The sequence below is a fragment of the Cryptomeria japonica genome, unplaced genomic scaffold, assembly GCF_030272615.1.
Source record: "Cryptomeria japonica unplaced genomic scaffold, Sugi_1.0 HiC_scaffold_101, whole genome shotgun sequence".
NCBI lineage: Eukaryota > Viridiplantae > Streptophyta > Pinopsida > Cupressales > Cupressaceae > Cryptomeria > Cryptomeria japonica.
Genome location: NW_026728923.1, coordinates 397,501 through 409,646, shown reverse-complemented (window position 1 = coordinate 409,646; position 12,146 = coordinate 397,501). Strand labels below are relative to the sequence as shown.

Sequence of the window (12,146 nt, the reverse complement as noted above, 5' to 3'; positions counted from 1 at the left end):
AGGGTGCAACACCGGGACTTCCCGGGAGGTCACCCATCCCAGTACTACTCCGGCCCAAGCGCGCTTAACTGCGGAGTTCTGATGGGATCCGGTGCACTAACGCTGGTATGATCGCACCCGTTATGAGCTTGTCGCAGTGTGTACTTAGCAAACCGCGACCCACGTGCGAATCCACCCCGGCCACCCACCCCCGTCGAGGTGCACACCCTCCCTCGCGAAGTGCGCCCCGTTCGCCAAGTGTGAGCCCTGCCCGGGTGCGCGCACCTTGCTAGGGCGTCGGGTGTGCACCCGGCCCGGCCTACGTGCGTGCACCTGGACGGGGCGTCGTGTGCGTGCAGTGTCCCGTCTGCAACGCGGTGCCCACACACCACCTCGGGCGCAACGACCTGCGCTCACATGTGGGCCGAGTGCACCTTGGTGCATGTTCGGGGCGCCTCGGGTGCACGCTCGATCTTGCCCCGGTGCACCAAGGCGCTCGGTTTGCCCCGGGTGCGCACTTGGTGCAAGGTGGGCACCCAAAATAGGGATCAAGCACCAAAACACAAGTTTCGGGATGCAAAATGGGACCCAAGGACCACAAATGCGTTCCAAGACCCATGATGGGTCCACGAGAACAAAAATGTGTTCCGAGACTTAATAAACAAATATTGGGTTTTAGGAGAAGAAACATGCTCTGATGCCCAAAACGAGAATCAACCCCGAAAAGGCCACAGGCCAAAAGTGGGATGCGAGACAAAAAAAAATGGGACCCGAGGACCAAAATTGGGTTCCCAGGTCGAAGACAGGGCAACCGGACAAGAAACGACCTCTAAGGCTCGAAATGAGTCCCGACGACTAAAACTTGACAAGAAGCACCCATCAGGCACCCAACTCGACACCCATGGGATGCCGACCCACCCGGGCTTCCACCTAGCACACCTTGGCACCCACCCACCCTCGCACCCAACCTCGCACCCAACTTAGCACCTTTGAACCCACATTGGCACTCACCCTGACCCTGGCACCTTGGAACCCACATTGGCACTCACCTTGACCCTGGCACCCACCTTTGCACTCACCTTGGGACCCACCCTGGCTCCCACCTCGGCACCCACCCAGACACCCACCTTGGTTCCTTGGCACCCACCTTGGATCCTTGGCACCCACCCCGACACCCACCTTGGCACGCAACTTGGCTACTTGCCACCCACCTTGGCTCCTTGACGCCCACCCCGACAACCACCCCGTGACCTACCCTGGCTAGGGTTGGTGCACACCCACCCTGGTGCCCACCTTGGCACCCACCCCATGACCCACCTTGGCACGCACCTTAGTACCCACCCTGTTACCCACCCTAGGACCCACCCCGTGACCCACCTTGGCCAGGGTGGGTGCACCCACCCTGGTGCCCACCTTGGCACCCACCCATCCTAGCACCCAGCCTGTGACCGGGCTTGGAACCCAACCTTGCACCCGTCTTGGCCAGTGTGGGTGCGCACCCATCCTGGCACCCACGTTGTGACACACCCTTTAACCCACGCACCCTAGCAGCCACGTTGGCACCCACCTTGGAACACAACCTAGCAACTTGGCACCCACCCCGTGACCCACCTTGGCATCCACCATAGCAGTCGCCCACTTGGCACCCACCTTGGAACCCAAGTTGGCACCCACCTCGGCACCCACCTTGACACTTGTGGACCCACCTTGCCACTCACCCTAGCATCGACCCATCCTAGCACCCACCCTGGCACCTTTGCACCCTAGCACTCACCCATCCTAGCACCTAACCTGTGACCCACCTTGACACTCACCCTCGCACCCACCTTGGAACCCAACCTAGCACCCACCCACCCTGACACCAACCCTAGCACCTACCCACCCTTGCACCCACCCTGTGACCCATCTTGGCACCCACCCATCCTACCACTCAACCTATCACCCACCTTCTCACCCACCTTGGCATCCACCTTAGCACCCACCCACACTGGCACCTTGGCACCCACCTCGGGCAAGGTGGGTGCACACCCACCCTGACACCCAATTTAGAACCAACCGAGCATGTTACCCACCTTGGCACCCACATTGCAGCCCACCCTAGTACCCACCCTATGACCCACATTGGCATCCACACCCTAGCACCCAGGCACCTCGACACCCGCCTTGACACGCACCCTAGCACTAAACCTGTGACCCACCTTGGAACTCACCCTAGAACCCACCCACCCTGTGAACCACCTTGGCATCCACCTTAGCACCCACCCACCTTGGCACCCACTCTAGCACTCACCCATCCTAACACCCAACTTGTTACCCACCTTGGCACCCGCCCTCGCGTCCACCTTGAAACCCACCCTAGCACCCACCCACGCAGGAGCCCACCTTGGCACCCAACCTAACACCCACGCATCCTGGCACCCAACTTGTGACCCACCTTGGAACCCACCCTAGTACCCACCTTTGAACCCACTATATCACCAACCCACCTTGGCACCCACCCTATGACCCTCTTTGGAATCCACCCTAGCACGCACCCACCCTGGCACCCACCATGGAGCGCACCCTAGCACCCACCCACCTCGGCACGCACCTCAACACCCACCTTGGTGTGCGCACTGCGCCAACCTCTCAAAGACCCTATGTGGTGCGCTCCAAAGTGTACACCTTTGGTGCGCTCCAAGGTGCGCACCTTTGGTGCACACCGAGGTGCACACCAAAGTGTGCACCGAGGTGAGCACCAAAGTGCACTCCAAGGTGCACACCAAGGCGTGCACCTTTGGTGCGGTCAATGCAAACGAATTCGGAAGTTGGGGTCGATGTCCTAATCGCTGCTGCAGACTACACGTATGAGAATCGGACAAATAGCTTTATATAGGGGAGGTGTTGCGTTTGATGGGTCGACTCCCCTGGTTGTGTGCACTGCACCAACTTCAAAGACCCTGTCTTGTTTAAGAAGTCAAAAGTTGGGGTGGATGTCCTAATCATTGCTGCAGTCTACGCATGTATGAGAATCAGACAAATAGCTTATATAGGGGAGGTGTTGCATTCGGTGGGTTGACTCCCCTGGTTGTGCGCACTGCGCCAACCTCAAAGACCCCGCATAGCAGAAGAAGTCGGAAGTCGGATTTTGGTGAGCACCAAGGCGTGCACCTTTGGTGCGGTCAACGCAGACGAATTCAGAAGTTGGGGTGGATGTCCTAATCGTTGTTGCAGGCTACACATGTATGAGAATCAGACAAATAGCTTATATAGGGGAGGTGTTGGGTTTGATGGGTCAACTCCCTTGGTTGTGCGCATTACGCCAACCTCAAAGACCTTGTTTTCGTTAAGAAGTCAAAAGTTGGGGTCAATGTCCTAATGGCTCCTGTAGGCTACACATGTATGAGAATCGGACAAATAGCTTATATAGGGGAGGTGTTGGGTTTGATGGGTCGACTCCCCTGGTTGTGCGCATTACGTCAACCTCAAAGACCTTGTTTTCGTTAAGAAGTCAAAAGTTGGGGTCGATGTCCTAATTGCTCCTGTAGACTACACATGTATGAGAATCAGACAAATAGCTTATATAGGGGAGGTGTTGGGTTTGATGGGTTGACTCCCCTAGTTGTTCGCATTACACCAACCTCAAAGACCTTGTTTTCGTTTAGAAGCCGAAAGTTGGGGTCGATGTCCTAATTGCTCCTGCAGGCTACGCATGTATGAGAATCAGACAAATAGCTTATATAGGGGAGGTGTTGGGTTTGATGGGTCGACTCCCCTGGTTGTGCGCATTGCGCCAACCTCAAAGACCCTGCATTGCGGATGAAGTCGAAAGTCAGAGTTTGGTGTGCTACAAGGTGTGGTCGAAGGTGCTCACCTAGGTGTGCACCTTTGGAGCGCAGGAAAAGTGCCCTCCAAAAGTGCGCACCTTTGGAGTGCACAAAAGTGCCCTCCAAAAGTGCGCACCTTTGGAGCGCACAAAAGTGCCCTCCAAAAAGTGCCCTCCAAAAGTGCGCACCTTTGGAGCGCACAAAAGTGCCCTCCAAAAAGTGCCCTCCAAAAGTGCGCACCTTTGGAGTGCAGAAAAGTGCCCTCCAAAAAGTGCCCTCCAAAAGTGTGCACCTTTGGAGTGCACAAAAGTGCCCTCCAAAAGTGCGCACCTTTGGAGCGCAGAAAAGTGCCCTCCAAAAAGTGCCCTCCAAAAGTGCGCACCTTTGGAGCGCAGAAAAGTGCCCTCCAAAAAGTGCCCTCCAAAAGTGCGCACCTTTGGAGCGCAGAAAAGTGCCCTCCAAAAAGTGCCCTCCAAAAGTGCGCACCTTTGGAGCGCAGAAAAGTGCCCTCCAAAAAGTGCCCTCCAAAAGTGCGCACCTTTGGAGCGCACAAAAGTGCCCTCCAAAAAGTGCCCTCCAAAAGTGCGCACCTTTGGAGCGCACAAAAGTGCCCTCCAAAAGTGCGCACCTTTGGAGCGCACAAAAGTGCCCTCCAAAAGTGCGCACTTTTGGTGCGCACCAAGGCGCTGGTTCGGTCGTTGCAGGCGAGTTCGGAAGTTGGGGTCGATGTCCTGAGCGGAGGTGCAAACTACACAGGTGTCGGAATCGGACAAATAGCTTATATAGGGGAGGTGTATGCTTCGATGGGTCGACTCCCCAGGTTGAGCGCACCGCGCCAACCTCAAAGACCCTACGGTATGGATGAAGTCGGAAGTTGGGTCCGATGACCGATTCGATTAGTAGGTATGCTCATGAGGTCGGAATTTGGGTCCGATGACCTGCCATGTGCAGGAAGGCGAATGTTGGCACTGTGCGTTGCAAGGTGCACACCAAGGTGCTGGTGCGGTCTTTTTAGTCGAGTTCGGAAGTTGGGGTCGATGTCCTGATCGGAGGTGCAAGCTACACAGGTGTGGGAATCGGACAAATAGCTTATATAGGGGAGGTGTATGCTTCGTTGGGTCGACTCCCCGGGTTGAGCGCACCGCGCCAACCTCAAAGACCCTACGGTATGGATGAAGTCGGAAGTTGGGTCCGATGACCGATTCGATATGTAGGCATACTCGCGAGGTCGGAATTTGGGTCCGATGACCTGCCATGTGCAGGAAGGCGAATGTTGGCACTGTGCGTTGCAAGGTGCGCACCAAGGCGCTGGTTCGGTCGTTGCAGGCGAGTTCGGAAGTTGGGGTCGATGTCCTGATCGGAGGTGCAAACTACACAGGTGTGGGAATCGGACAAATAGCTTATATAGGGGAGGTGTATGCTTCGTTGGGTCGACTCCCCGGGTTGAGCGCACCGCGCCAACCTCAAAGACCCTACGGTATGGATGAAGTCGGAAGTTGTGTCCGATGACCGATTCGATATGTAGGCATACTCGCGAGGTCGGAATTTGGGTCCGATGACCTGCCATGTGCAGGAAGGCGAATGTTGGGACTGTGCGTCGCAAGGTGCGCACCAAGGCGCTGGTGCCGTCGTTGCAGTCGAGTTCGGAAGTTGGGGTCGATGTCCTGGTCAGAGGTGCAAACTACACAGGTGTGGGAATCGGACAAATAGCTTATATAGGGGAGGTGTATGCTTCGATGGGTCGACTCCCCGGGTTGAGCGCACCGCGCCAACCTCAAAGACCCTACAGTATGGATGAAGTCGGAAGTTGGGTCCGATGACCGATTCGATACGTAGGCATATTGGCGAGGTCTGAATTTGTGTCCGATGACCTGCCATGCGCAGGAAGGCGGAATTTGGGTCCGATGACCGAGTTGATGGCGTGCCATGCGCAGAAAGGCGGAATTTGGGTCCGATGACCGAGTTGATGTTGATGGCCCGCCATGCACAGGAAGGCGGAATTTGGGTCCGATGACCGATTTGAAGGCGTGCCATGCGCAGAAAGGCGGAGTTTGGGTCCGATGACCGAGTTGATATTGATGGCCCGCCATGCGCAGGAAGGCGGAATTTGGGTCCGATGACCTGACATACGCATGGAGTCCGACTCGGGGGCCGATGTTCGATTCGATGACTTGCATTGTGGGTAAAGTCGGAAGTTGTGGTCTTTGACCCGATTCGATGACCAGACTTCGGCTGCTTGAGAATCGGACAAATAACTTATATAGGGGAGGTAGTGTTCTCGAGCATCCTCCCCCCGTGCCCGTTTATGTCGATTGATGCTGGTGCTCGACTGGTTGGAGCGCTCGGATGCAAAAATCTTGCACCAGGATTTATCGATTGTGATGGACACGGCAAGTCTCCTGATTGCTATGCAGGAGCTCATCGTGAATCTCTATGCGGCCTTGGTATGGACTCGACCTGCGGAATGGTTCGGCAATGGTAGTCGCTCCAACACGTCCTTGCAATGGCCACAGAGGTGATTCGACTAGAGCTCCAGTCTAGCTTTTGGGTTGCTTGGCGGACTGGTATAGCCGCGATCGAGTTCCGGCCATGAACGTTTTAGATAGCTCTTGGGCTTTCTGGGACGGAAGTCGGAAGTTTGGGCTGTTGTCCGATTTGATGACCATTCTTCGGATGTGTGAGAATCGGACAAATAACTTATATAGGGGACTGTGTTGTCTCACGCAGCCCCCTCCGTGCCCCTCTATCTCGACCGATGTTGGTGCTTGAAAGGGTTGGGATCGCTCGGATTTATAAACGTGCACCACCATTTGTCGAGTGTGAGGGACGCGGCAGGTCTCCTAAATGCTATACGGGCGCTCTCTGAGAATCTCTATCCGGCCTCGACACAGACTAGTCTTGCTGAATGGTTTGGCACTGGTAGTCGATCCAACACGTCGTTGTTGTGGCCGCCTAGGCGATTCGATTCGAGCCCCCGTCTAGCTTTTGGGTTGCTTGGCGGATTTTGCCCTATCCGCAAGTGAGCTCGGTCCCTAAACGTTCGAGAAACCCGATTGCTATGCGCCGACTCTCTTTCTTGCGAGCCTCCATCTAGCTTTTGGGTCTCTACGGAACGGAAGTCGGAATCTGGGACCGTTGTTTGATTCGACGAGGCAGACTACGGTTGTGCGAGAATCGGACAAATAACTTATATAGGGGAGGTGTTGACTGGAGCATTCTCCCCCGTGCCCCTCTAACTCGACCAATGCTGGCGCTCGAACGGTGGTAGCGCTCGGATTTTCGTTGAGCGCCAGCATTGGTCGATTTAGAGGGGCATGCGAGATTCCCGAATGCTATGCGAGGGCTCTAACGGAAATGTCTATTGGTTTCGGTATGGATGCAATTGCGAGTGGTTCGGCAAAGGTAGTCGTTCCGATGCGTCCATGTCGTGGCCAAATCGATAATTCGATTTGAGCCCTCGTATAGCATTTGGGTCTCTCGATGTGATTCCGCATTCCAGTCCCTTTGGGCACTGCTTGAGCCGCATCCCAGGGGGTTCCCTTCCCAATAATCTGCCTCGCAACCCGATTGCTATGCGGTGAGGCTCCTCGGCCGCCTCGGAACTATCTGTGTATCAGACGCATCGCGGGATAAGGGGTTGGCAACGGTAGTCGCCCCAAGCGCGTCCGATGCTTGGACCATTCCGAGGCGGCCCTGAAGCCGCCTCTTCCGTCTAGCCGTTGGGTCCTTCTCGCCGCATCCCTTGCCTCGCACCCCGATTGCTATGCGGTGAGGCTCCTCGGCCGCCTTGGAACTATCTGTGTATCAGACGCATCGCGGGATAAGGGGTTGTCACTGGTAGTCGCCCCAAGCGCGTCCGATGCTTGGACCATTCCGAGGCGGCCCTGAAGCCTCTTCCGTCTAGCCGTTGGGTCCTTCTCGCCGCATCCCTCGACTCGCACCCCGATTGCTATGCGGTGAGGCTCCTCGGCCGCCTTGGAACTATCTGTGTATCGGACGCGTCGCGGGATAAGGGGTTGTCACTGGTAGTCGCCCCAAGCGCGTCCGATGCTTGGACCATTCCGAGGCGGCCCTGAAGCCTCTTCCGTCTAGCCGTTGGGTCCTTCTCGCCGCATCCCTCGCCTCGCACCCCGATTGCTATGCGGTGAGGCTCCTCGGCCGCCTTGGAACTATCTGTGTATCGGACGCGTCGCGGGATAAGGGGTTGTCACTGGTAGTCGCCCCAAGCGCGTGCGATGCATGGACCATTCCCAGGCGGCCCTGAAGCCTCTTCCGTCTAGCCGTTGGGTCCTTCTCGCCGCATCCCTCGCCTCGCACCCCGATTGCTATGCGGTGAGGCTCCTCGGCCGCCTTGGAACTATCTGTGTATCGGACGCGTCGCGGGATAAGGGGTTGTCACTGGTAGTCGCCCCAAGCGCGTCCGATGCTTGGACCATTCCGAGGCGGCCCTGAAGCCTCTTCCGTCTAGCCGTTGGGTCCTTCTCGCCGCATCCCTCGCCTCGCACCCCGATTGCTATGCGGTGAGGCTCCTCGGCCGCCTTGGAACTATCTGTGTATCGGACGCGTCGCGGGATAAGGGGTTGTCACTGGTAGTCGCCCCAAGCGCGTCCGATGCTTGGACCATTCCGAGGCGGCCCTGAAGCCTCTTCCGTCTAGCCGTTGGGTCCTTCTCGCCGCATCCCTCGCCTCGCACCCCGATTGCTATGCGGTGAGGCTCCTCGGCCGCCTTGGAACTATCTGTGTATCGGACGCGTCGCGGGATAAGGGGTTGTCACTGGTAGTCGCCCCAAGCGCGTCCGATGCTTGGACCATTCCGAGGCGGCCCTGAAGCCTCTTCCGTCTAGCCGTTGGGTCCTTCTCGCCGCATCCCTCGCCTCGCACCCCGATTGCTATGCGGTGAGGCTCCTCGGCCGCCTTGGAACTATCTGTGTATCGGACGCATCGCGGGATAAGGGGTTGTCACTGGTAGTCGCCCCAAGCGCGTCCGATGCTTGGACCATTCCGAGGCGGCCCTGAAGCCTCTTCCGTCTAGCCGTTGGGTCCTTCTCGCCGCATCCCTCGCCTCGCACCCCGATTGCTATGCGGTGAGGCTCCTCGGCCGCCTTGGAACTATCTGTGTATCGGACGCGTCGCGGGATAAGGGGTTGTCACTGGTAGTCGCCCCAAGCGCGTCCGATGCTTGGACCATTCCGAGGCGGCCCTGAAGCCTCTTCCGTCTAGCCGTTGGGTCCTTCTCGCCGCATCCCTCGCCTCGCACCCCGATTGCTATGCGGTGAGGCTCCTCGGCCGCCTTGGAACTATCTGTGTATCGGACGCGTCGCGGGATAAGGGGTTGTCACTGGTAGTCGCCCCAAGCGCGTCCGATGCTTGGACCATTCCGAGGCGGACCTGAAGCCTCTTCCGTCTAGCCGTTGGGTCCTTCTCGCCGCATCCCTCGCCTCGCACCCCGATTGCTATGCGGTGAGGCTCCTCGGCCGCCTTGGAACTATCTGTGTATCGGACGCGTCGCGGGATAAGGGGTTGTCACTGGTAGTCGCCCCAAGCGCGTCCGATGCTTGGACCATTCCGAGGCGGCCCTGAAGCCTCTTCCGTCTAGCCGTTGGGTCCTTCTTGCCGCATCCCTCGCCTCGCACCCCGATTGCTATGCGGTGAGGCTCCTCGGCCGCCTTGGAACTATCTGTGTATCGGACGCGTCGCGGGATAAGGGGTTGTCACTGGTAGTCGCCCCAAGCGCGTCCGATGCTTGGACCATTCCGAGGCGGCCCTGAAGCCTCTTCCGTCTAGCCGTTGGGTCCTTCTCGCCGCATCCCTCGCCTCGCACCCCGATTGCTATGCGGTGAGGCTCCTCGGCCGCCTTGGAACTATCTGTGTATCGGACGCATCGCGGGATAAGGGGTTGTCACTGGTAGTCGCCCCAAGCGCGTCCGATGCTTGGACCATTCCGAGGCGGCCCTGAAGCCTCTTCCGTCTAGCCGTTGGGTCCTTCTCGCCGCATCCCTCGCCTCGCACCCCGATTGCTATGCGGTGAGGCTCCTCGGCCGCCTTGGAACTATCTGTGTATCGGACGCGTCGCGGGATAAGGGGTTGTCACTGGTAGTCGCCCCAAGCGCGTCCGATGCTTGGACCATTCCGAGGCGGACCTGAAGCCTCTTCCGTCTAGCCGTTGGGTCCTTCTCGCCGCATCCCTCGCCTCGCACCCCGATTGCTATGCGGTGAGGCTCCTCGGCCGCCTTGGAACTATCTGTGTATCGGACGCGTCGCGGGATAAGGGGTTGTCACTGGTAGTCGCCCCAAGCGCGTCCGATGCTTGGACCATTCCGAGGCGGCCCTGAAGCCTCTTCCGTCTAGCCGTTGGGTCCTTCTCGCCGCATCCCTCGCCTCGCACCCCGATTGCTATGCGGTGAGGCTCCTCGGCCGCCTTGGAACTATCTGTGTATCGGACGCGTCGCGGGATAAGGGGTTGTCACTGGTAGTCGCCCCAAGCGCGTCCGATGCTTGGACCATTCCGAGGCGGACCTGAAGCCTCTTCCCTCTAGCCGTTGGGGCTTTCTCGCCGCATCCCTCGCCTCGCACCCCGATTGCTATTCGGTGAGGCTCCTCGGCCGCCTTGGAACTATCTGTGTATCGGACGCATCGCGGGATAAGGGGTTGGCAGTGGTAGTCGCCCCAAGCGCGTCCGATGCTTGGACCATTCCGAGGCGGCCCTGCAGCCTCTTCCGTCTAGCCGTTGGGGCCATCTCGCTGCATCCCCCACCTCGCACCACGATTGCTATGCGGTGAGGCTCCTTGGCCGCCTCGGAACTATCTGTGTATCGGACGCATCGCGGGATAAGGGGTTGTCACTGGTAGTCGCCCCAAGCGCGTCCGATGCTTGGACTATTCCGAGGCGGCCCTGCAGCCTCTTCCGTCTAGCCGTTGGGGCCATCTCGCCGCATCCCCCAGCTCCTCGGCCGCCTCGGAACTATCTGTGTATCGGACGCATCGCGGGATAAGGGGTTGGCAGTGGTAGTCGCCCCAAGCGCGTTCGATGCTTGGACTATTCCGAGGCGGCCCCGCAGCCTCTTCCGTCTACCCTTTGGGGCCATCTCGCCGCATCCCTCGCCTCGCACCCCGATTGCTATGCGGTGAGGCTCCTCGGCCGCCTGGGAACTATCTTCGTATCGGATGCATCGCGGGATAAGGGGTTGTCACTGGTAGTCGCCCCAAGCGCGTCCGATGCTTGGACTATTCCGAGGCGGCCCTGTGGCCTCTTCCGTCTAGCCGTTGGGGCCATCTCGCCGCATCCCTCACCTCGCACCCCCATTGCTATGCGGTGAGGCTCCTCGGCCGCCTTGGAACTGTCTTCGTATCGGAAGCATCGCGGGATAAGGGGTTGTCACTGGTAGTCGCCCCAAGCGCGTCCGATGCTTGGACTATTCCGAGGCGGCCCTGCAGCCTCTTCCGTCTAGCCGTTGGGGCCATCTCGCCGCATCCCCCACCTCGCACCCGGATTGCTATGCGGTGAGGCTCCTCGGCCGCCTTGGAACTATCTTCGTATCGGACGCATCGCGGGATAAGGGGTTGTCACTGGTAGTCGCCCCAAGCGCGTCCGATGCTTGGACTATTCCGACGCGGCCCTGTGGCCTCTTCCGTCTAGCCGTTGGGGCCATCTCGCCGCATCCCCCACCTCGCACCCCGATTGCTATGCGGTGAGGCTCCTCGGCCGCCTTGGAACCATCTTCGTATCGGACGCATCGCGGGATGAGGGGTTGTCACTGGTAGTCGCCCCAAGCGCGTCCGATGCTTGGACCATTCCGAGGCGGCCCTGAAGCCTCTTCCGTCTAGCCGTTGGGGCCTTCCCGCCCCATCCCTCGCCTCGCACCCCCGATTGCTATGCGGTGAGGCTCCTCGGCCGCCTTGGAACCATCTGTGTATCGGACGCATCGCGGGATAAGGGGTTGGCACTGGTAGTCGCCCCAAGCGCGTCCGATGCTTGGAGCATTCCGAGGTGGCCCTGAAGCCTCTTCCGTCTAGCCGTTGGGGCCTTCCCGCCCCATCCCTCGCCTCGCACCCCGATTGATATGCGGTGAGGCTCCTCGGCCGCCTTGGAACTATCTGTGTATCGGACGCATCGCGGGATAAGGGGTTGGCACTGGTAGTCGTCCCAATCGCGTCCGATGCTTGGACCATTCCGAGGCGGCCCTGCAGCCTCTTCCGTTTAGCCGTCGGGGCCTTCCCGCCGCATCCCTCGCCTCGCATCCCGATTCCTATGCGGTGAGTCTTCTCGGCCGCCGCGGAACTATACCTGTTATTGCTACTGCATCCTTCGGCTGGTAACCTCCTCTGCCGCCTTGGAACGTTCTCTTTGTCGGACGCGTCGCG

The 12,146-nt window shown here is 58.8% G+C and overlaps 1 non-coding gene across 1 annotated transcript; it reads right to left on the bottom strand.

Annotated features, from left to right (window-relative positions):
• Positions 1-119, bottom strand: LOC131865121 (5S ribosomal RNA). The gene has a single exon (XR_009363853.1). It is a non-coding gene; the product is annotated as a 5S ribosomal RNA (ribosomal RNA).
• Between the last annotated feature and the right edge of the window lie 12,027 nt (positions 120-12,146).